Genomic DNA, 26,134 nt, shown 5'->3' with positions numbered 1-26,134 from the left:
CCTTATAAGAAAAGTTGGTATGGGTTTCTGAGAACTTAATCCTGTTCCCCCCCCCACATGCCCTCCTCCCCATCAAGTCTTATTGGCCCATAATTTACCTATTATACAACTCAAAATAGTTCAAGCATATCAAGAAGAATGGTACAATCATTACAACATCAATTTTAGAACTGGCTTTATTTTTTAAAAACTCCATCCCTTTTGTGCGTTTCAAGCAAAACCGGGAACTCATCATACCAAATCTATGCCTTCGTGTTCTACCACAAATGCCAAGTGTGGTTTTTGGATGAAGGAGTACAAAGCAAAGAAAAGGCAGGCATTTCCGCCCGAACAGGGACTTGAACCCTGGACCCTCAGATTAAAAGTCTGATGCTCTACCGACTGAGCTATCCGGGCTCATGCATTTCTTGTCCAATGTGTTTCAGGCTGTCAAACAAAGATACATTGTTAATTTTACTTTTGTATTTCAAGGTAGCATAAAAGTATTAAAAACAAACAAATAGTCGCGTGCACATAGAATTTACATGGTCAAACTAATAACAGCCGATAAGTGTTTTTTCTTCCCCAATAAAATGACCGCCCACTGAACTCTTTTGCTGGGATTGGGACAAATGCCTTCCCCAATGTGGCTCTTTTCCTAAGTCCTCAGTACCATCCTCTATCCAGTCCCATTACCATAGACTCACAAACCCATAGCGCCAGCAGGGCTCCTTGGGAGGAGGTGGGGGCAGGGGAGTCAACTGGAGGCTTTTCTCCGGCCTGGGCTAAGGGGAGCTTCCAAGGGCCCTCTCGCTTTCTCTTCTCTCTGCGTTTATCTTGTGTCCTGCTCTTCAGTGAGATGCTAACGACAAGCAATGCGAAGGTGTGGGCGCAGGCTTCTTGCTTTCCGCTGGCTGCCCATTTCTTTTCTTTCTCTTCCTTATTGTCTTCCTTTTGGCAAGCCCCAGCGAGTAGAAATGGAAGAACACTAAAAGGGATCGGCTTTATTTTTCATACAACAAGAATTTAGCTAAGTCGGCCGGTGTAAAGAAAGGGGAAGTGCCAGGGATTGAACCAGTAACCTCGTACATGCAAAGCATGCACTATACCACTAATCTACACCACTTTGCAAACAACTATGGTATCCTTGTTGAGGGGTCATGCTAATTTTACCTGTGTCGTTTCAATGTTATTATCTGTCTTCCTGAAGCAAGCTCAGCCTTTTCTCTTATTTTTAATTATTTTATCTGCTATTATCTGTTTACCTGTGTATCTATGTTAGTATCTATGTTTCTAATTATGTGTATTACTCTCTGTATATCTTTTTATTCAATCAAATTTATTGATTTATTTTCTTCCCCCTCTTTTCCCTCCTCCCTCCTCATCCTAGCGGATCTGCTTCTTTGGGAATGAAAGGCATTTTCCTTCTTTGGGAATGAATAGTGGTCTCATACAATATTGGTCTTTATGAAACTGATAGGTTTTGCTCAGCATAATATTTTGCAAATCTGTCCAAGTCATAAGGTGCTGGACAGTCTCGTTAGCATTCTTTAAGCGTGCATAGTATTCTATTGTATGTACGTGTTTATCCAGGCCTCCCCGGCAGGCATTTTGGCTGTTTCCATTTCTAAATATTGTGAATAGTGTAAAGATAAAAATGGGTGACCATGTATCTATTTGTCTTTTGTTTGTTTGTTTCTTTTTTTTAAGGTTATATTTGAGTAGAGATTGCTGGGTCATATGCTATTTCTATTCCTATTTCCTTGAGAAAGCACCAAACCACTTTCCACACAGTTGCTTAAGTTCCAATCTCTCCACACCCTCTCTAGCTTATTTTCTCTGTGTGTGTGTGTCTGTCTGACCTTTGCGATCACTGCCAGAATGAAGTAGAATCTCATCATTGTTTCCATTTCTTCTAAGGCTTGTGATTGGAGGACTTTTTCCATATATTTGTTTACTGTCCATTCATGTCTCCTGCTCATTTAAAAGCTAGACTTTCCATCTTTTTCTTAATTGGGGTGGTTCAGCTTTTTATAAATTTTAGCCCTTTATCATATGTATACCATTGCCATTTTTTTTTGCCCAGTCTGTGGTCTCTCCTTACATTAAAAAATAAATAAAGCCTTTGATGCACATGAATGTTTTAATTTTAGAAGGTCTCAGTCCACTATCCTGTCTTCTGCTGTTGCTTGATGTTTTTAACACCGGAGAAGGCAAGCAAAATTGGCACCCAGGTGTGACTTTTCTTGCCTTAGACATTTAGAAATGTCACTTAAGAAAATGAGCAAAGGAGGGTGTTTGTTGTCAGATGGCTTGCTCCAGGAAGGAAACACCATTTGGGCCTAAGTTGGAGTCCTTTCAAGGGAGGACCTAGGACTTTAATTTTAAAAAATTATTTTACTTTCTTTTTATTTTTTTACATTTTATTAGGGGCTCATACAACTGTTATCACAATCCATACATATACATACATCAATTGTATAAAGCACATCCATACATTCTTTGCCCTAATCATTCTCAAAGCATTTGCTCTCCACTTAAGCCCTTTGCATCAGGTCCCCCTTTTTTTCCCCCTCCCTCCCCGCTCCCCTCTCCCTCATGAGCCCTTGATAATTTATAGATTGTTATTTTGTCATATTTTGCCCTATCCGGAGTCTCCCTTCCCCCCCTTCTCTGCTGTCCCTCTCCCAGGGAGAAGGTCACATGTGGATCCTTGTAATCAGTTCCCCCTTTCCAACCCACTCACCCTCCACTCTCCCAGTATCGCTCCTCACACCCCTGGTCCTGAAGGTATTGGAGGACCCAGGACTTTTAGACAGTCCAGGGACCTCCCAACTGCCACACATTTACTTTCACTGAAATGAATGATTTTCTTAGCTTTTGTGGGGAAAGTAATTTTTTAAGAATAATTTTATTAAGATGCTTTTTACATAAGTAAACCAGGCATTGCAAAGAAAAGCTTATAAAGAAAATTTAATGCAACCAAATGTATATTTCATTCAAAGGTCAGGTGATAAATCATGACTATCTATGACAGATGTTGTTTTTTTCAGTGTCTTAAGTTTTATACCTGATGGGGAGATGCAGGGATTGACAAATGGCTAAAGGGTGTGGAGCTTCTTTTTTCTTTTCTTTTGAGAAATCTGAACAGATTCTTTTTATTTAAAAAAGAAAACCACAACCCCCTCCACCCCCACCCCCCCAAGTACACATTAGCTATGGAATTATGTTAGCTTAGAGGTGTGACGTACACGTTTTCTGGTCAGGAAAGTTACGGCAAGCAGGTGACTAACCCAGGCACCCGTCCCCGTGAGAGCTGCGCCAGCCCGTGCTCCGGAGGGCGAATCCGCGAACACCATTCGGGTAAGAGATCTTGACAGAAAGCAGGTTTCAGATTATAATTCTTTCCCAAAGCCCCCCCCACCCACCCACCCACAGACAGCCTTACACAGACAGCCTTACACGGACCTGCACAAACACACTGACATGCACACAAGACAGCCCTACACAAACACCCGACTGACGGGCTACAGGAGGACGCCTTTAGTCCTTGGGGCCTGGGAGACCAGGTGCCCCACGGAGAAAGGAGGCCTGCATTCAGTGCACGAAGGACTAACAAGCAGATAGCGTATAATACTTTGATCTTTACGTGGGTAATCAGGGATTCCCCAAGATTAGAGCCACGGGTTGAGCCTGAGTATTCATCTATAAAAATAGTTTTTCAAAAATAATGCTTAGGAGGTGTGGAAGCCATGGGAGCACAGCAGGCCGAGCCGAACGCGCTGATGCAAGGAGCAGGAACAAACAGCAGCCCGGGCTGGGGGCCATCTTCACCAGTGGCTGCTGGACCTGCGCCGAGGCCAGGTCCGTGCCCAGGACCTTCAGAAGCTCTGAGTAGGCGCCTACGGGGACACTCCCCGTCACAATCCCAGGCAGCGAGGCTGCAGGGCAGGGGACCCAAGGGTGAGCTGTGAGGGTGGGGTCCTGCAAAGCTGGCTGGGGCAGAGTGGGCTCTGATGGCGGCTAGTGGCCCGGCTGACACCCCCCTACATGCCCTGTCCCCTTCCCTGTGGGGATGCTGGGCGTCGCTTGCTCTGGAGACAGCCTGCTCAGTCAGGGTGGGGTATTAGGACCACAGAAGACAAGGTATTTCACCAGAGGGGTCCTGCCACGTTCTTTTGGACCCACTAATACACAACATCACTGGTGATCAGCAGGAGAGGCGAGGTCTTCCCAGGGCGTCCTGTCACCGGCCACCTCTCCCGGTCTGGTGGGCCTTAGTGCCGCACGTTGTTCTGGAAGCTGGCAGGGAGCAGGACTTGCACAACGACGTCACCACCAAACCACTGCTCAGGTCCAGTCCCCGGCCTTCTTTCTCCGCTCTGTAGTCCAGAAACACTCCTTTAAAAGCCAGGAAGTCCGTGAAGGTGAGCAGCATGCGGACTATGTCACCAGCCACTTCATCCTTACGGCGCTGTAAGGTGGTGGTCAAGGCCGCCACGCTGAACCCAGGAATCCGCTCCAGCAGCTACTCCTCGATGTACTTTTCTACCAAGGAAATATATTCATTAAAGACAGGCGTGTTCTCCTCCGTGTCATCAAACTCCTGGCAGTACTTGTCCATGAAGCTTCTCTGCAGCAACTGAAACCCCTTGTCCATGATAATGTCCTCCAAATATCCGACCACAGCATCGAACTCTGCATCGGACGCTGAGGAGATGGACAGCGCGAAGCTCTCTTCTTCTACGGCGTCCATCGCCGCCGCCGCATCCACCACCAGCCCGTGGGCCTCCCACTCCGCCCGCGGCCCAGGCCCAGCCTCCCATCCGCTCCTCTCTGCTCCACGGGCATCGAGGGCACGACGGCCTTCCCCGAGGAGGCTTCGCCCCCACGGCCTCAAGCTCCTCTGGCTGCAGCCCAGCAGCTAAGCGGGCAGCGCCTTCAGGGTGTGGAGTTTCTTTCTGAGTCTTGATCTTTGACTAGCTCCTTTCCCATCAAAGACCGTCCTTTACCCTGATTGTTCTTCTGGTCTTCGGACTTATGCATATTGAGACTGGTTACATAACTCCATGATAAAGCACCACCTAAGCATATATGATAAAAGATTCTGACTCACAGACACCCTATAGGGCAGAGTAGAACTGCCCCTCTGGTTGTTTTTTTTAATTTTATGTTTAAATCATTTTATTGGGGGCTCTTATAGTCCTCATAATATTCCATACATCAATTGTATCAAGCATATTTGTACATATGTTGCCATCATCATTTTCTAAACATTTACTTTCTCTTTGAGTCCTTGGGACTATAATTCTTTTTTTTTAATTTAATAAATCTTTGTATTGGGGCTCATATAACTCTTATCACAATCCATACATACATCCATTGAGTAAAGCACCCTTATACATTCGTTGCACTCATCATTCTCAAAATTCGCCTTCCACTTGGGTTCCTGGAATCAGCTCGTTTTCCTCCCCCGCCTCCCTCGCGGCTCCCTCCTTCCCCCTGCACCCTTAATAGTTTATAAATAGTTATTTTATCTTATCTTACACTCCCCTGCGTCTCCCCTCACCCACCTCCCCATTGCCCATCTCCCAGAGAGGAGGTTACACATAGATCTCCAAGATCGGTTCTCCCTTTCTACACCCCCTTCCCTCCTGGTGTCGCCACTCCCACCGCTGGTCCTGAGGGGTTCATCCGTCCTAGATTCCCCGTGTCTCCAGATCCCTACTGCACCGCTGGGCATCCTCTGGTTTAACGGGGTCCGCAAGGTGGAATTGGGATCATGATACTTGGGAGGGGAGGAAGGTTCAAGAACTAGAGGAAGGGATTGAGTTTCATTGTTGCTACACTGAACCCTGAGTGACTCATCTCCTCCCCACTACCCCTCTGCAAGGGATGTCCAGCTGTCTACAGATGGGCATTGGGTCCCCATCACGCACTCCCCCTCATTCACAGTGATGTGATTCCCTCCACCTTTGTTGTTTGAGACCTGGTCCCCTCTGCCCTTCACAATCACACATGTTGGTGGGCTGCTTCCATGTGAGCTTTGTTGCTTCTGGGCTAGATGACCGCTTGTTTACTTTCAAGTCTTTAAGTCCCTGGACGCTATATCTCTCAGTAGCCGGGCACCATCACCCTTCTTCACCACACTTGTTTATGCACACATTCATCTTCAGCGTTTATGTATGGAAAGTGATCACATAATGATGGTTTTTGTTCCTTGGTGTCTGCTACCTGATCCCTTCAACACCTTGTATTCGCTTAGGCTTGTGCGCTTTGCTTCTTCTCTGTGGGGCCCCTCTGGGTTTCTGAGGCTGTAACTCTTTAGAGGAGCAGAAAACCTGGTGGTTTTGAATTGCAACTGCAGCTCAATTCTTAATCCTGGACACCACCAGAGCTCCTCATGGGTAGGTTAGCTTAGTTGGACCTCCATACAGCTTGGTGGATAAACTATAAAATGTTATTTTCTATTTCTACCAAGCATGTCTCCTGTGGACACTGTCTCACATCCAATTACATACTTTCAATCACTATCGCTGGATCAAAAAACAGTCTAATAGCTTATTTGGTCCTTAAACTCGATATAGCAAGTAGGACACTAAGACACTCAAACTCATTGCCATCAAGTCAATGTCCAATTTCAACTCATGTGACCCTATAGGACAGGGTTGAACAGCCCTGTGAATTTCCAAGACTAATTCCTTCTGAGAGGAGAAAGCCTTGTTTCCCCTTACCCCCAAACCTCAGAACAGCTAGTGCGTTCAAACTACTGAAATTGAGGTTTACTATTGTTTCCTGTTTCTTCAAGGACTCATCCAAGCCTCTCACTACCCACCCATTTAGAAAGTTTTTTGATAACTTCCCGCCTCCCCTCACCTGTGCATATAAAAAATAAGTACTTTATCCAAGAGATGGCCTTTAAAAGGGATCCATTTCTCTCTACAGCCTTGAAACCAGAAGAACTAGATGATGCCTCATTTAAACTACAGGAGAATGCATGTGTGATAGTTACATAATCTGTTGTCAATTTGAGACTATTAAGAGTGAAGAGGTGGAGTTTAGCCTGTCAATCAGGTCACAACTTGACCTCATTTGGAGGTGCCACAGAGATAAGCAGCTCACCAGAGGTGAGACACACACTCACTCCCTGTGAGACATTACTGAGGAAATGCCTGATGGAGCTACGCTGACCCATGCCAGTGCTGAGATGCTTCTATCGCCACTGGATCCACAAGACTTCCCACCCACTGGCCTGTGACCTTTCTGCATTCGGCATCATTTCCTGTGTTTTGTGAGTCTGAAGAAGAATTTAGAAATTGCTATCAGGCATAAGGGCTGATATCGGACTTATAGACTTGATTTGGACTGGGCCAGGTGTTTTCTCAATATTCAATTGCTCTTGTATATAAAGCTCTTTCATATACATATGAGTGTCTATGAATTTGTTTCTCTACTCTATCCAGACTAATACTGTGGGGGTAACCAGCCCCTCACAAGTATATCACAGGTCCGGTAGGTAGGTGCAATCGTACGGTTATGACATATAAAGATTATAGTAAAGTCATAGAGAATAAGAGAGGTAAATGAGAAGGTAAAATAAAGAAGTCAGACACATTTCATAGTAGCATGCTCACCTCCTCGATGACCATGATCTCAACAGCCAGGTCTGCGCACAGTGCAGGCAGAGAGGGCAGGCGAGTCTCTTTCTTTATTTCTGGCCAAGGTCCATATATACTTAGGGGTGTGATTGCAGGTAACCACATATGTCACAGGAAGGGATGTACAATAGGCATAAGCCTAACTGTAAGGGAATGGGCTAGGGGTATTCACATAATAGGAAGGGGAGGGACTACGGGTACACATGTGACAAGATGGGCAGATCCTAGACTCAGTATGGCAGCCTAAGCTTGGTCAACCCTGAGTGAGCTTGACTTCCCTCAGCTCTCCTTCAGGTAAACAATCTACTATCCTTGTCAGAAGGGAGTGGGTCCTACTTAGGGTGGGACAGACTATACAGTCTGATTGCTCTAGATGACTGACAACCCCCAGGGAGAGTAACCTCTGACCTGCTTGCAATGACCTCCAAATGTACAGTCCTTTGCCATGTGTAGCAAACAGCATCTTGGGTTTGGCATATATTTGGAGGAGACAACTTGAGAGAAATTATTAGCTAACTAGCATATGGACTAGGGCATCCATTGCACATGCTCAGAGGTTTGAGTTTCCAGCCAGAAAGGGATGGCACACGTAGGTGGGTGCTACACCTGGACTGGCCCATCTAAGCCAGGTGAATTCAATGCAGCCAATGGGGTCAACCAAGATCGTTGATCATGCCTCCCAGTGGAGGACCTGAAAAGCCAGAATCCAGAGCCTTGCAGCCCTTCTGTTTCTCAAGCTGCTCCTCGGGGGTCATGCAGTGATCTCCTCTGGTCTCAGGACTCCATGTGTGGGGCTGAAGTGCCCCGAGGTGCCTGTGTAAACCTGAAGCTTCTTTTACCTTTCATAAAACTCACTTGGATCACGATCAGGCTTCGGACTGAATTCTCTCTCAGGAGAAGCCAATGGCCAAGGTATATCTCTCTCACGGGAGAGATCTAACGAAATCCCACATAATACAGCATGATAGAACTTTGCAAGTCAGAAATGACTCAATGACAGTGAGCTGAATTACTTCTTTATTGCAAATACCTTTCGTGATAGGTTTATTGTGCCAACTAGGTCAATAGGAACATGTTGGTGGAGTTTAATCAGGTCGCAGATTGATTGGAGAATGGCCAAAATAAATAAAGACAGCCGGCTTCCCATCTCCCTCTTCCTCCCTCGTGATCAGACCAGAGTGGTGCTGCTTGAGCTAGTGTGCACTACCTGCGGGCAAAGCCACATGGATCATGTCACTAGAGTTTGAGGCTCCTTCAAGACCTGCTTCACCACTTGAGGCTGGAGGATCCTGCTGCCTTGTATTACTTGAGTTCAAGATCCCATCTAGACCTGCTTCCCTGCGCTCCTGAGCTAATGACTGTTGCTGACCTACCCTTCTGTCTGCTGACTGCTGGGCCATCTCTGCCTGTCTTGCCTAAAGGAAGACTCTGCTGTCTGATTTCTTGACCTTTAACTAGCAGCTCACATGAATTGAAGTGAAAATGAGTTGAATGGAGCCCTGTGTACTGCTGTGTGGACTAATTAGCTATTACATTAGTCTCGCTGTATAAACATATATATTATATGTATACATATATTATATCTATGTAATCCTAAGTGTCCTGGTTTTGTTTCTCCACAAAACCCTGTCTCACACATATTTTTGCAACAACAGTGACTACACAAGTGGATCCTTCCAGATGAAACACATGGGAATAAAATTGGCTACATCTGAGAAATGTAGTTAGAAATTGTAGAAAGACACCATGAGGAAACTCAATATCATCAGCCGAAACAAGGTCAGGCACCAACTATGGAACAGATCATTCATTGATTGCTCACATGAAAACTCAAGAAGAAGAATATAAAACAAGTACATGCCACCTAAATTTAGAGACCATTTCAACAACTGATTTGAGGCATTGAACACTAATAACCAAAGACCAGACACACTGTCCGGTGACATCAAGAACATATTACATGAAGAAAGCAAAAGGTCATTAAAAAAGTCAGAAAAGACCAAAATGGATGTCAGGAGAGAATCTTCAACTTGCCCTTAACTGTAGCGTAGCTAACATGACTGGAAGAAATCTTCAAAGGACAGGCCAAGAAAAGAATGTGATTGCAATGAATGAAATGTTGTAAAGATCTGGAGTTAACAAAAAGGGACAAATGCATTTATGTCAAGCTGAAGGAACTGGAGAAAAGTTTCACGACTTGAGTTATAATTATAAAAGATTCTATGGGCAAAATATTGAACAATTCAGGAAGTATCAAAAGAAGATGGAAGGAATACAGTCAATATTCACAATGAAGGGGGTTTACTAGTTAACAGGTTACCACAAAGTCAGGTTTATGAAGCAGTAAGGATGTAGTCCCTAGTTCACAGCAATACCTCTCCTCAGACAGCAGCCTCTCTACAACCTTCAGCCTCTCAGCCATGTGGACCTTTGGTTTTAGTTCCTTGGGCCGGGAAGCCAGCCCACTACTCTGCCTTTCAGTGTCATATTTTTGGACATTGCTCCTCTGTTCTGTCTAATGGCCCCCTTATTTCAGCCTCCTGTGCCGCCACCACTTCACATCTTGAACACCCTCTATTTCAAATGGTCCCAGGCTTTCTCTGTGTGTCTGAGATGATTCTTATACACAGAAGAATGGTTTTAAGATTTGACTTTTTAAAAAGTTTTATTTATTTTTAATTTTTTATTAATAATTTTATTGGGGGCTCTTACAAATCTTATAACAATTCATCATATATATATATTGCCATCAACATTTCCAAAACATTTTCTTTCTCCTTCAGCCTTTGGTATCAGCGTCTCCTTTTTTCCCCTCCCTCCCCCAACTTTTGTCCTTTTGCAGACCTTACCACCAATGAAATACAATCTATGACTTGGTTCATACCTTCTGCTAGGGACTTCATCCCACTGAATCCTGTTCCCATAAGGGCAACAAAAAAATATCCTTCCAAAATGAAATTATGGCCACAGGCGTAGAGTCCAGATTTATAACACATCACGTAAGGAATTTCAGCTAGAAGAACCATATCGATGGACTACATCTCAATCATGTGTGGGGGAAAGGCCAGTCCCCAACAACTAATTGCAGGTTCAATAGGCGCAATTGAACAGTTGAGATATATAAAGATTATAATAAAGTCATAGAGAGCATGAGAGATAGAAGAGAGACTGAAATAATGGAGTTAGATACATTTCATGGTAGCGTGCTCACCTCAGCCCCACTTGGTGGTCCACGTGGAGATGGGAGACCTGAGCAAAGATAATAGAGGAAGCAGCTTGATCCAAGCCCTGCCCAGCAGAGCTCAGAAGGCAAAGACTGCCTAACCCAGCAAAAGAATCTTTGATTGGCAGCAATCACAGGTATCCCCCAATGTCACAGCAGACCAGACCTAACCAAACTTGCAAAAGCCCAGGCTCTGTCCTCACTGCAGTAAGTTTAATTAACCAAGTAAAGGCTCAGAAGCCCTCACAACAGTTTGCTGATTCTTAAGAGTGGTAATTGGGGTCTGCTCCCTAAAAGAACAATAGGACGTTTATTAGGAAAGTCCAACCTAAATTTTCAAAGTGTTCAGGTTGTTGCTGGAATTATTGATCAGGATTATGAAGGAGAAGTTGAGGCAGTGATAAAATCTGATATACCATGGTATATAAAGAAGATCATTTAAGCAAATTTTTGCTTTCTTGCATTTCCAAAGTAAAATTTTATACCTATCAGGAAAGAGTACTTAAGAAGTCTGACCACCCTATATTAAATCAAGGGGTCTTTTGGAATGCTGTTATGGAAAACCACAGCACCTTCACATGGAATTAGAAATTGAAGGAAAAAAATCTCTAGATATGGGATTATTTACTTCGGGCATTCACAAGGGCCTAAGACCTGCCCATTAACTTCCTCTAAATCCAGTTTGCAGGGTATGAGAGAAATTAACCAGATCAGAGTATCACAAGATTGCAAAATTCTACAGTGCAAGAAGCCGGATGGGGTAACACAGCTTAATTGAGCCTGTAACCTTATTGGTAGACTTAGATAAAAAATGTCTGGTAAGTTACTTCAAAACAGTCGAACAAATTTGTTAAGAATTTTTTCAGTCTTTCAAATCATCCTGAGTGTGGTAAGAAGTTCTCATAATTGGTAAACTCTCTCAATTCTCTGAGAGCTGGGAGCCAATATTTGCATAACAATTAACTCTGTCTAGTTATGCTAGTTTAAAACCTAACAAGTTAATTGAGCTTGCCAGTGGTGCTTTAACATTTGCATTGTTAAAACAGATGGGGGAGAAGAGTAATCTTTGGTTTTTTTTTTTTGAGAAGAGGAATCTTATGTGTGACAAATTTCATTTTGTCATTTTAACCAAAAAAATTGTCTCATTACTAAAAACTTGTAATAAAGTGAGGGCAGAAAAACATATTTTCACTTCTACAGAGAAAGCTGATCCTAAGGAGTCCCAAGAAGATGGGAATTGCGTTTGGGATCCAGGTCCATTTGTCACCTGGAGAAAGGGCTATGCAGTTATGTTTTTGAAGAATAAAGCTGATGGACTCCCCTCAGAAGGACACAATCACGTTTGGAGAAAGATGAGCGACAAGAAAGAAATGAAGAAGCCATTCAAGCTTCCATGATTCTTTTTCCAGGTTGCTGATGTCCCAAAGGGAGGGACTATTCGTTTATGTTTTCACAGGCAAAGGAGATAGGTGGAGTTCTCTTCAGCCAGCAAGGCCCAGAAGAAAGGAGGGAAGCTCATGCTGTGCTCCCAGAGTTGAGGGAACATCCAGACATCCTGAGAGTGAAGACAAAAATTTTAATTTCACTCTGGGTTTTGAAACTCTGCTTTTATGTGTGGGCACCGGCCCTAGCTGTTTAGCCATTCACTCTCAGGCAGGGAATAACTGACTGGTCTTTAACAAAACCAGCTGTGGCTTCTATGTGATAATGGGTGAAGCATTTGCAGAATATGACAACTCCTCTACTGTGGAGGGGAGAGGAGATATGGAAACCTGTAAAATTATGAGTTACCGGCATGTCATAGCTGACAGATTCAAATGGCTCAAATGTCAGGGACCACATGGCAGGTGTTAAGAAATGACCACTGTAACGATTATTGTTTGGGGCCCCCACAGCAAATTTCTAACTAATTGCTCAGAGGAATCCATTATCAACTCATGTGATTATATCAGTACTTGTGAGTGGAAAAAGACCCCTGATGGCATTGCCACTACCAGGTCAAGGTTAATGGCCTGGCATGAAGGAGGGCTTGCACCTGCCTGCCCCAGGTTAATGAAGTCTGCGATGGGACCTGAACAGTGGGACCTGTGGAAGTTATCACTTGCCACTAAACCTTTAACAGGCTCCACAAGAAGCTTTACTGGCACCAATAATTCCGGCTATGCTTTTCACAAGAATGAGACTCGCTACATAGTCTCGTGTGTAAAGCTGCCTTATGTGCTGTAGGAAACATCATCTTAAATGAGACTGCTCGCAGTGCCACTTGCCATTATTGTAAATTGTTCACTTGCATTAACCACGCTCTGCTTATAAATCTTTCAAAACAGAGCATCCTCATCCTAAAGAGCAGGATGGGGCTGTGGATCCTGGTGGAGATGAAACGCAGATGGGAGAGCAGTCCAGAAGCTTCCTTCATGATGCAAGTGATGTCGGAGATGCTGAGGAGACCTCGCCGATTCGTGGGAATGCTGGTCGCAGCTATAATTGGACTCACAGCCATTGCCACCACTGCTGCCATCGCTGGGGGAGCTCTACAAGAGTCCATCAAAACTGAACATTTAGTGCAGAAGTGGCAAGTGGACTCACATCAGCTCTGGGCCACTCAGGCAAAGGTGGACGATGAACTGCGGGGGAGGGAAGTAGCGGAGCTGCAGCAGACTGTCCAGTGGTTGAGAGATCAGATCATGGAATTGCAACATCAATTAATGTTAAAATGTGATTGGAATGTTACTGATTTTTGTATAACCCCTTACCCTATAATAAGACATTGCATGATTGGGACTTGATTAGGAAACATTTGCAAGGGCTTAAGGGAAACATTTCATTAGATGCTGATCAGCTTAAGACGGATATTTTCTACACATTCATGGACAAGCTTGAGACGTCTCCTGGCTCTGATAAGACATGGCATGGAAGGGTTGGATCCTCAAGCTTGGGCTCAAAGCATTTCACATTTCACAAGTTCCAGTCTGACTGTGTTGTTCATCATCATAATTTTGATACTTGCAGTCTCGTGTCGCTTCTATAGGAAGCTAAGAGATATGAAGAGAGACCATGTTGTCTCCGTGACACTATTAAATCTTAAACGTAATGCAGAAGGGGGAAGTGTGGGAAACTAACACTGAGGGAAATAGAACTGGGACTTACTCCCTGACTGATACAGAGGGAATCTGGAAGACTAGTATTCCATGGCAGGAAGACCCCCACTCTGGGGTTGGAGATATAGTTCAAGTACATTTTCCTGTGGTAATCTATTATTTCCACAGTTTCTCTCCTTAAAGTTGTGCTGCTGTAAAGTAAGCAAATGGTTGATTCTATCTCCGTATAGAAGCAGACATTCCTATTGGTTCTATTTCTTCCCGCCGCGGCAACCAGTCCCTCTCTAACCTTCCTCCAGTAGCAGATGGGCATAGGGGGAGTTTATCCTCCATGCATGAATTCAAAATGTTTGCTACAAGTCCGAATTTTTGACAATATTGGTTTGATCATGAAGTTTTGCCTTGACAGCTTTCAATGTGTAGAAAATAACCAGGTCGCCTATGTGGCTCTTTTGAATACTCGTTCACTATTTCCATTACATGTCTGCCAATCCCCACACCGGAACCTCACTTCACACAATTTTCCAATTCACTGTACATTCCGGTGGGGCCGTACAATTGTCACACGGGATTTAACTCAAAAGAGTTCTTTCCTATTGCCACACGATGGGCGCCATATGTGAGGTCAGACCAGCCCCTAACACATCATCACAGGGCCAGTAGGTGCAATTTGTACAGTGATAATAAGTAAAGATTATAGTAAAGTCATAGAGATCATGAGAGATAGAAGAGAGATTGAAATAATGGAGTCAGACACATTTCATGGTAGCATGCTCACCTCAGCCTCACTTGGTGGTCCATGTGGGGGGAGAGAGAGAGACAGAGAGATACTTTTATTGCTAACCAAGGCTTTTATATTCTCTGGGGACATGCAAACCCCCTAATTATAGGTGAAGGTATACGTCACAGGAAAGGTTTGTGCTATAGCTAATACAGTAATAGAAGGAGGTGATCTAAGGGTATCCACGCAATAGGAAGGGGAGGTATTGGGGATACATGTGACAAGATGGGCAGACCCTAGATTCATATGGCAGCCTAAGTTCGGATGTCATTGAGCAGGTTTGACCTGTTCTCTGGCTCACTATAGAAACCATTATCAGTAGGGTGTAAACCCCACCTCCAGGGACCAGACTAATGAATGGTCACAAGCCTTTAGGGAGAAGTAGCCCATTGTCCTTAACAGCAGGGAGTGGGCTCCACCTGTGGTGGGCCCAGACAGTAGTCTGGCAACTGACTGCCTTCAAGGAGGTAACTTGACAATCATTTACCAGTAGTTTCAAGCAATTTCCTAACTAACATATATTTAGGGGAGACAGCTTGGGAGAAATCTCTCTGTTTCCCACAATCACGGACTGCCAAAAGAACAAATAAATCTGTCTTGGAAGAAGTGCAGCCAGAATACACAGAATACTCCAGGATGACAAGTCGGCCTTTCAGGTACTTTGGACATGTTATCAGGAAAAGGAGGACATCATCTGTGAAGGTCTGAAAAAAAGGGAAAGACCTTTAATGAGATGGCTTGACCCAGTGACTGCCACAATGGGTTCAACTGTAACAATTGTGAGGATGGTGTGGTGTTGGTTCTGCTGAACATAGTCATGATGAGTTGTAATTGGCTTGATGGCACCTAACAACAGCATTCATTTAACTGGTACACAACATTACTTTTACCATTAAACAACAGATTTTGAAGTCAAGTAATAAACATTCTACCAAGTATTTGGGGATGGGGTATTAAACTAATTTACTGTAGCAAGGAAGCCTGGCCCTCAAGAGGAGATAGTTGGAGGACTTCAATTTGCAAAAGAAAGCTATGTTAAAAATTGGAAACATTGAGGAAAAAAATTTTTTAAGTCCTACATTCTAGAAAGCGGGTCTTTTTGAAAGGGGAGCAAAATTGCGGTTGGTCCATGTGACCTTTCTTTCCTATGTAAAAGGCATAAGATTTCTTGGCATTACTATGATGATGTTTTAAGAAAATGTAGGTTTGGAAAATACCAGTTACGGAAGGAGTATAACTGAAAACACCTGAATCTAGTTATGACCATTTCTGGTCGACATCACTGTGTTCGTCCGGGATGACTAGAGAAACAAATCCAGAGACATTCATATGTGTATAAGAAAGAATTTTATATAAAGAGTAATTGTACATTAAGAAAACATCCCAGCCCAGTCAAGATCAAGTCCATAAGTCTGATATTTGCCCATATATCTGATACCAATCTATAAAGTCCTCATTAGACTCATGAAACACATGCAATGATGCTGAATGCAGGAAGATCACAGGCCAGTGGGTGGGAAGTCTTGTGGATCCAGTGGCAGTGAAAGTATTTCTGTGCTGGCTGGGGGAGGTGGGGGGGCCCACATGTCTCCTCCAGCTCAAGGGTACTAGCTTAGCTCCATTTGTCTTGTTAGCTGCAATGTCTCCCAGGGAGTGAGGTTTTGTTTCACCTCAAGAGATCTATTTATCTCCTTAGCACCTCCAAATGAGGTCATCAAGCTGCCATCTGATTGACAGGTTAAACTCCACCCATTTGCTCTTAATACTCTCAAACTGAACAGATTATATAACTACCACAAATCAGTATATGCTTAATTTTCATATAAGAGATACTAAATTTAGTAGCTTAAAGAACACACTCACTCCACACCCCCACCCCTATGGGTTGGTTGGCAGCTTTGGACTTCAAATATTCTCCATCTGTGGTTTAGGCTGATAAAGCACCTTTTACTGAAATATTGTACATTGTTATTTCAGAGGGACAAATAGCTATATAGAACCATGAACATGACTTTCAAGTTTCCAGTGGAACAGCATCAATCAAGGCACTCACATTTGGGAGGCCAAAAACTATTATATGATCAGACTTAACTTCAAGGGGGCAGAGTATGAAGAAAATAGGAGACGTACTTGCTAGCATTTATTTATGAACTCAGAAATACTTAGCACTTTTGTGATCACTTACTAACATGTAAAGGATGGTGAGAAACCTGAGTCATTTGACACACCATGTTTCCAGTTGAGGTTAAAAAATATCAACAGTGTTTGAGAATGATGGTGGCAACAAATGTACAAATGTGCTTGACACAATGGATGTATATATGGATTGTGATAAGAGTTGCATGAGTCCCCAATAAAATGATTTTTTAAATCAACAATGTTCTGCTTTATTGTTTCAGGACTCATTATAAATAAATATCCTCTTTTTTTAAAGTTTCCATCAACATTATTATCTCTATTTTGAAAAGTCATTTTAACAATTTAATTGGCATATAATTTACAGATCATACAGTTCAATAGTTTAATCATATTAAGAAAAAGTGGGCAATGATTAGCACAATCAACTTCAGAGCATTTTATTCTTTCTTGTATTCATTTTTAAAAGTCATTTTATTGGACACTTGTATAACTCCTATCACAATCCATCCATCCATCCACGTGTCAAGCACATTTGTACACTTGTTGCCATCATCATTTTCAAAATATTTTCTTTTCTTTTCTTTTCTTTTCTTTTAAATGTGCCCTAGACATGAAACAGCTCTGGCCACGATCTAGGCATCAAGCTAGGATGAACAAAGGGCTGCCAGTCTGCTCTGCCCCTGACTGATATAAGAGCACCACCTCTAATCAGGTGTCTCTTTGCCCATAGCCAGGGGATCAAAATATTTTCTTTCTACTTGAATCCTTGGTATCAGCTCCTCTTCATTTTCCCCCTCCCTCCCTTATGAACCTTTGATAATTTATAGATTATTATTATTTTTTCATGTCCTACACTTTCTGTTGTCCACCCCACTGGGAGGGGGTTATATGTACATCATTGGGATAGAATCTCCCTTTCTCCCCCACATTACCCTTACCCTCCTAGTATTGCTACTTTTAATATCAGTCCTGAGGGGGTTATCTGACTTGGCTTCCCTGTGTTTCCAGCTCTTATCTGTACCCATGTACATGCTCTGGTCTAGTCTGATAGATAAGGTAGAATTGGGGCCATGATAGTGGGGGGGGGCCTTGTATTCATTGTTTTTAGCTCCCCATTTTGCCCTAACCTCCTGTGTTAAGACAAGATTCTCTAAAGAAACAAAATTAGGACACTTATGATTTTGTGTATATATATATAGCTAGATATAGATGATATTGATATAGTTATAGCTATATATACAGTACAAAGGGATATAGCAGCTAACTAGTCTACACAGCAGTACAGAGGGCTCAGTTCAACTCACTTCCATGGAACAGCTAATATACTGGAAGTCCTTCAATTCATGAGGGCTGTTGGGTCCAAGGCCAAGGAAACAGAGAGCTTTGTCTTCCTTAGGGCAATGCAGGCAGTCCAGCCACAGGCAGCAAGGCAGGTCACCAACAATCAGAAACTCAGGAACTTAGTGAAGCAGGCTGGATGGGATATTGAACCATCCCATCTTGCAATGCCAGATGACAGGCTCCGACCGCCTCAAGCTCAAGCAACGTATACATCAGCAGCGTGGCAAAGCTCTAGCAACATGATCCATGGGTTGTCAAAGCTGCACTACTACAGGTAGTGTAGCTCACCCAGTTGAGGCAGAAAACAAGCTAAAGCAGCATCATGCTGGTCTGATCACCAGAGAGCAAGAGAATGTGTCTCTTGGAGGGAGGGAATACTGGAGTTCCAAGAATCCTCAGGAAAAGGCCATGCCCACACAAGGGGGCCACACTGAAAATCTAAAGGTATAACTGGGGTGGTGGGGTGGGAGCAAGAAGAGCAACATGGTCTCGTAGAAGGCGCCCCCTCAGTCACAAATTCTGAGGACTAAAAGGGTATAAGTGGTGTTAGGTAAGCGGGTCCCAGGATATGGAACCCAGAAAGAAAAGGTGATTGGACTTATGCATTATAACAGGGCCTGCTCACTATTTAACTGAGGAGCTTATCTCTCCAGACCAAGGTTGTGCAGCTCCTTCCCCAGTGCCCCAGGAAGCAATTTATCTTCCCAGGCCCCTTTGTATAATCCCAGTTCCAGCACTCCAGGGAAAAGGTTGGCAAACAACAAAGGCACTCCCTACGGATCACATCCTGACTCAAGGTCCTGCAGCTGCAAGCAAAAAGCAATCTCCCTTCCTGTTGTCAATGTATACCTCCCTGGCTCAAGCCCTATATATCTCCCCCCCCCCCACCTCATCAACAAGCTGCAATTTCCCTGACCTAACTCATTGGGTCTCAGAGTCTGCCCAGGAGCTCAAGATGCTCCTGTCCCTTTCTCTGCTCTCCCTTCCCTCCCAGGAGCTCTTTCCCTGCCCTAATAAAGCTGCTCTTAACTTCACATTCTTTGTCTCAATTCTATCTCCATTCTGTGTCTCAGTGTTGTCCTCTCAGCCCAAGGAGGACCTCCAAAGAACAGTTATCTATGGGGATGCTCCAGAGGCTCTTCCGCTTGACTGGGGAGCACATGTGGCAGGCTCGGAGTATCTGCTCCTGTTCTCCCACCAGCACGCTCACCTTAGGTAGGGCACATCCTCACATTTCCCATGTTTCGGAGTTTTAATCTCCCTATATTGGTTGAGATGAAACAAAATTCTTAGAAAAGAGCAGGTTTAATCATATGGTCTTTAGTCTCTATTGACAATGACCCTGTCACATGTATATCAGGAATCCCAGGTGGCACATATGGTTAAGTCCTTGACAAAAGGTTGATAGTTTGGACCCACCCAAAGTCACCTTAGCACTAGTTGTATAGTGGTGGTTATGTATTCAGCTGTGTGCAGTTCAAAATCACCAGCAACTCCTTAGGAGAAAGACTGGGCTTGGTTTGTCGGAATTAAAAAAGAAGTAAACTGAAGAAGTTAACAACCTAGCTTAACTGGTTAGACCAGTGTCCCAATTCAAAGATGAGCTGTTTTAACTTTAATTCAGACAATTAAACTTATTGCCACCAAGTCAATTCTGATTCATGTAGACTGTACAAGACAGGAGAGAATTGCCCTTTTGGGTTCATGAGGCTTTCAATCTTTGTAGGAATAGAGTGCCTCAGATTTCTTCTGCACAGCAACTGGTGGGTTCAAACCACTGAACTCATTTACAGTGAGCAGCTCAGTGCATATCCCACTATGCATCTTGTTTCCAGATGTTTAGTCAAAGTACAGAGATACTTCTTAAAAACGTACAAAAGATATTAATATATATTATAACTTAAAGTCCCCTCTAATATGTGGGGATGACAGATTTAAGACTCCATCATTGTAAAAACTGACAGTAAAGAAAAGAGTAAAACAGCAATGGTGCATTAAGGGGACTGCAATGAGTGTGCATGAAAAGTTTAAAAAAAGAGAAAAATATTCAACATTGAGGGGGAAAAAGCAAGAGAGTAAGATTACAAGAAGGGAACGGGGACAGATCTTACATCGATCTGTTCAAACAGTAAGAAAACTTACGATTTCAGGCATCTGGAGATCTTTTAATAAGCCTCAGAATGGAATTCCAATGATAGTGCATATTAAGTAGTAGAATTTGTTTGGGCCTGGTCTGGACCGGGCAGCCCCTACCTCCTCTCTGGCTCCTCAAGAAAATGAAACCTCAGAGCCTCTAGGGAGGATGGATGACCTATTGAACTATGCGACTCCTGCCCCAACACCTCAAAGAGCTTATCTCTCCAGGCCTGGTTAGTGTAGCCTCTTCCCCAGCACCCCAGGAAGTAATTTATCTTCCCTGGCTGGTTTGTATAGCCCCTTTCCCAGCACTCAGGGAGAGCAGGTTTGCAAACCATGAGATGACTTCCCATGGGTGGGGCCCCATCCTGACTCAAGGCCCTGCAGCTGCAAGCAATAAAAATTCTCTCTTCCTTCTGTCAACTTATACTGCCTTACCTTGAGCCCTATAGATCTCCCACCACCTCACCAACAAGCTGCGATTTCCCTGATCTAACTTCTTGGGTCTTGGAACGGCTCCCTTCCCTCCTAGGAGTTCTTTCCCTGCCTCAATAAAATCTTTCTCAACTTCACATTCCTGGCTGAATTCTATCTCTGTTACACGTCTCTGCCTCCAACCTCTCAGAATTATATATGTATAATTATACATTATATATAATATATAAATTATATAATTATATATATGCTCAGAATTATATATATACTTCCTAGGATCTATCTGTCTATCTATCTATCTATCTATTTATATTTACACATACTCCTCAGAAGTACAGACCCATCTGTCCTGAAGCTTAAAAGCACCATGTGTAAATAAGAGTAATAGAAACCGCCTTTTCCTTAAAAAAGGAAAGAAACAGCCTTTTCCATAATAGTTGTAACATTGACTTTTGCTGGTCTCATCTAACATACTTAGTCCATGTATGATTTATGTACTGTGTTTGGCAATACCTTTTTGGAAATATAGCCTGTATTTGTTGGCTCCGTGACAATGTAGGGAGTTGAAGTTACTGGTATGATCTGACAATATCAGAATGCCCCAGGGCATGGCTCCTGACTGGGACTCCCAGCACAGTGATCTCCATTAAGGACACATTCAGGCAAGCCCCTGAGGGAGGGAGACTGCTCCTCCCTAACCTCACTGGAGGTGGGTGGAGGTAATCTACTTTCTAATACACTCTGCCTGAGGGCAAGACTATTACCTTCCCTGGTCAAAGGTCACAAGGAATTCAATGAAAGTTTAATCCACATGGGGAATGCTGCAAGTGGATTTGGGGCTTTCACGTTCACCCATATCCTTCTACAAATGAGGTGTTCAGTACGTAAGCTCCAATACAGAAGGAACAAACTTGTCTTGGAAGAACTGGTTAGACATTATCTCATGGACTTTGGAAGAGTTAGCAGGAGGGACTAGCCCCTGGAGAAGGACATCATGCTAAGTTAAGTAGAGGGTCAGCAGAAAGAGGAACACCTGTAAGAGAGTCACTGACCCAATGGCTCCAACAATGGGCTCCGACATAGGGGTAGTTGTGAGGATGACCCAGGCCCTGGGCCCAGGCCCAGGCCCGGGCAGTTGTTCTGCTATACAGAGGGTTGTTATGAGTTGGAACCACCTTGATGTCCCGTGATGTTAACAACATGCCTTACAACAGAAATCCTTCAGGGACACACCAACTTTTACACTCAAGCCCTAGCCACTGATTAATGGGGTTTGCATCCACCCAGCAGTGCTGTGGAAAAAGGGCCAGGAGAGCTAGCTGCTTCAGTAAAGACTACAGCCCAGAAAACCCTAATGAGCAGTTCTGTTCGGTGATACTTTGGGTGGCCATGAGTTGAAACTGGTAATGACAGCAATGTTACAAAATGTTAAGATTTAGGAAAATGAACCCTTGGTTTTCTGTGGATTATTGGAAGCCTTCCTTTCATTTCCTACTCAAAAGGAAGCTCTCTAATGACTTAAAATCACCTCTCTAATTTTATTTAAAGAGCACAAAGGGATAATAACTTGGAACGTTTGAATCACAAACTTGAGAATTCCAGATAGCAATTAAAGAGGCACATGCTGAGGATTCTGTTTTCTTGGCTACTGTTAGGGAGTAGATTTAGGGATAGGGAGGTGTCCTTCCCATGCCTGCAAAGGCCTCCATAGGGGAGGTGGTAAATAAACCAGTTGACCATTAGACACCTATGAAGACCTCAAATTGAGCATGCTCCTACTCAAGCCCCTGAGCCAGGTGACACCAGCGTGGTCCAAACTAGGCCCAGGGGCAATGATCTCACCCAGGTGGGCTCAACCCAGCCAATGGGGTCAACCAATACCATCAACCACCAAACCCAGCCACAGGCTTAAAATATCCTAATTGTGGAAAAGCCGCTCTCTCTTACCAGGCTCCTACCGGCAGGGAAGGGTGAGGGTCTCCCTCCCGGAAGTAGGTGCACATGTGCCTGCTCTAGGCCTACTTGAGGCCCATAGCCTCTTGGCCCACACACTCTTGGTGTCTAGGCTTCTGGGACTTCTGGCCTTCCAGGATCTCCCACCCCCACGTCTACCCCCAGTGCTGCCCCCGTGGGTGTTCTCATCCATATGGTTGCTTGTGTCCAGTTGTGAATTCCAGCACAGCTTCTGTACAGCTTAGCACACTTCCTGTGCTAACCTGAAATTTCTCTGGTCCTTCATAAAAACCCACTTGGATCACAAAATGGGCTTCGGCGTGAATTCTTTCATTGCGTGAAGCCAAGAACTGAGGTATGACCCACCCAAGAAACCTTATGGTTACTTTCTTGTCTTGGGCCTCCCATTATGGCTAATGCTTGACTGAAGTCAAAAGTTACTCTATCTTGGGTGTCCGTATCATCTTTGATATAGGAATGCTATGTTGCCAAGCCAACAACTATTTGGACTCCTACTGAGTAGACAAAAAAAAAAAAAAAGACTAGAGAGAAAGAAGGAGGCTCTGATCTTTAGAACCACAAACCTCACAGTATTCACACACACAACACCCACCCCCGTGAATGCCCCCAAAGCCCTCAGAAAGAAGAAAACACCCCGCTGTTTCCTGACTCTGGCACTATGGGTTAGTCAGTCAGTGGGCTGCCAACCACCAGCCTGGTGCTTAAACCCACAAGCTGTTTCACGGGAATAAGATGAGGTGGTTTGCTCCCATAAAAAATTCATAATCTCAAAATCCCTATAGGGTCAATATGAGTCAGAACTGACTCGATGGCATTGGATATGGTATTCTCAAAGGCCAGAGACTATCAGAATCTTCAAACAAACGCAAAAAGTCCAAAACACCATTAAGGAACCAATTTCCTAACTCATAACTCAATGATTTGCTCATAAAGCCGTAACTCAAAATTCCATTATCACTACTACCACTGGGTACACAATCACAAGTCTAAACAGAATCTAAATCAGAACCAGAACAAGAAACGAACTTGGGCAAGGCTGAGATAGAGGTAGCATTGTTTTAGGGTCGACAGGAGACCCCTGTCTCAAATATCATTTAAGGAGAACATGTATTCAGTCTTAAACAAGAAACGACAAGAAGACAGAGAATCATCATCCAGAGGAGGAAGACCATTTGCACAATGTGATGGCATCCAAGGACTTTCAGAAAACAAAGCAAGCTGTCACAAAAGCATGGTTGGCAGCAGATCGACACATCACAGATGTGACTACAGAAGGGACCATGAGTGGGACGTGCACTTTGTGTTAGAAGAGCTTACAGGATTGATTCGGGGGCCTACAACCAAGGCAGTCAGGATGTGACCCATAATCCCGCAGGCCTAGCACACGCAGTCTGCAGGACTCTAGCTCTTCTGGACAGCCTAGCTCAGTGACAGTGTGGTCAGAAAGAATTCAATGAAGGCTGAATGTATGGAGATACTGTGGCTTCCAAGATAGTCTCTGGAGGCAAAGTGATTACGTATTGGGATGATAACCTCAACGTCAGCAGTTTGAAACCACCAGTCCCTTTGAGGGGGAAAGACTGAAGCTTCCAGCATCTGTGAAGCGTCTCAGAACCTCACCCAGCTGCAGTGTTTGGTTTTCTAAATGTAGACTTTGGCAGAAATATAAGCTCTAATACAGCATGCAAGAGCCAAATAATACAATCACCACAGAAAAGGAACCGCGGGCTGATGAGCAGAAAATGCAAATGAACCAAGGCTGAACCAGGTTCTCCTTCAAGCTTCATGCTTTTTCATATGGTCGACAATGCCTTATCTTAAGTCAGTTACAAGTGGTTGAAAGTTCCTCATTAACTGGCTGTTTACTAGTACTGACGGGGACGAGAACCAGCTACAGAATGATTCCATCCAAAGGGCAAAAACAGAATATATTTGAAAAAGAGGGGACAGTGGGACGAGGGAAAATACACACGCAACCTGGGACCAATGTGTCTCATTTGCACATCTTGGAGTAAACTTTGCTTAGTGGTCAGTCCACATAGGACTACCAGTCTTGTACCAGATCCAACTAGTAGCATAGAAAGAAAAAAATTTAGGTGAAGAATTTGGGTAACTTTAAGAACGTGGCTAAAAAACATGCCTGTAAGCTTTCTCTTATGGCAACACCATCTCAGTTAGGTCAAAGCCACACCATCTCTCATCAGAACTTCTCAGGTTACTTCTAGGTAGATAGCCAATGCTTACAATGGAAACTTTAACAACCAACCCCCTGCCATCAAGTAAGTTCAGACTCAAAGTAACTGGATGAGACAGAGTAGGGTCCTTTTGGCTTTCTGAAGTAGTAAAGTTTTATGGGGCAGAGAAAAACTTCCTCTTTTCCCCCGCTGAATGCTGAATAGCTGGTAGTTTCAAAGTGCTTAAAGTTAGTAACCCAGCTGGTAATCCATGCCTTCAAAACCACCACTTTAAGATCCATCCTGTGGACTTTAAAAAGTCATTTCCTAGGCTAATTTTATCTTGATTCATGACAATCTCTTCCCCATTTAGTAGAAATTTTATTTCCTGCACCTTGCAATGTCTAAACAGAGAAAGTCAAAGTAAACTTCACTTGTAACTGTTGGCATTTGGTTCCAAATTTGGTTAAAAAACTGACAGACAAGCCACATGGAGCTACACTGATAGCAGCCAGAGCCCTGGAGTTGGAGATGCCACGTGGAGACCTGCATGAAATGCTTCCACAAGACTTTTCATCCACTGGCATGTGATCTTCCTGCTTTCAGCATCATTGCACATGCTGCGTGAGTCTGTAGAAGAATTTATAGACTAATATCAGAAATATGGGCTAATATCAGACTTATAGGCTAATATCAAACTTATAGACTTAGTCTGGACTGGGCTGGGATGTTTTCTTAATATCCAATTACTCTTGGATATTCAACTCTCTCTTACACACACACACACACACACACACACACACACACACACACACACACACAACCTTGACAAGGAAAAGAACTTCTACTCTTTCATCTCAAAATGCCTTCCCAGAGCCAAGAACGTGAGGAAAGTGCTTAGTAGAAGGTGGAATTTTCCAGGACACAAGTCAGCCTGCAGTTCTTTGGAAATGGAAGATTCTCTCGTGGGTTGTCTGATTTTGCTCAAGTTTATAGTTGTTTCTCTACTCAACCCATGGCTTTGATTCCTTTGCCATCTAGTCTCCTGTGGAGGTTTGTCAGGTTGCTGGAACATGTTCTTTAAAAGGATACGATTTCTCAATTGTGTCTAGCAATCTTTTCCACACGCTTGGGGAACAGCTATTGTCTCAACGTGTGTTAAGCTTCTGACTAGAGACCATGCTTCGATAAGGCTT

The 26,134-nt window shown here is 43.7% G+C and overlaps 3 non-coding genes and 1 pseudogene across 3 annotated transcripts; all 4 read right to left on the bottom strand.

Moving 5' to 3' along the window:
- Positions 1-323: 323 nt before the first annotated feature.
- Positions 324-396, bottom strand: TRNAK-UUU (transfer RNA lysine (anticodon UUU)). Its single transcript has one exon. It is a non-coding gene; the product is annotated as a tRNA-Lys (tRNA).
- Positions 397-1,089: 693 nt separating this feature from the next.
- On the bottom strand, positions 1,090-1,194 carry LOC142438284 (U6 spliceosomal RNA). The gene has a single exon (XR_012782689.1). It is a non-coding gene; the product is annotated as a U6 spliceosomal RNA (small nuclear RNA).
- Positions 1,195-4,077: 2,883 nt separating this feature from the next.
- On the bottom strand, positions 4,078-4,743 carry LOC142437514 (ADP-ribosylation factor-like protein 2-binding protein pseudogene; annotated as a pseudogene).
- A 12,730-nt stretch (positions 4,744-17,473) lies between these two features.
- LOC142437857 (small nucleolar RNA SNORA48) lies at positions 17,474-17,617 on the bottom strand. Its single transcript, XR_012782365.1, has one exon. It is a non-coding gene; the product is annotated as a small nucleolar RNA SNORA48 (small nucleolar RNA).
- Positions 17,618-26,134: the final 8,517 nt, after the last annotated feature.

The sequence above is a fragment of the Tenrec ecaudatus genome, chromosome 1, assembly GCF_050624435.1.
Source record: "Tenrec ecaudatus isolate mTenEca1 chromosome 1, mTenEca1.hap1, whole genome shotgun sequence".
Classification (NCBI taxonomy): Eukaryota; Metazoa; Chordata; class Mammalia; order Afrosoricida; family Tenrecidae; genus Tenrec; species Tenrec ecaudatus.
The sequence above is the reverse complement of the archived record's forward strand: the minus strand, read 5'-3'. Positions and strand labels throughout refer to the sequence as shown.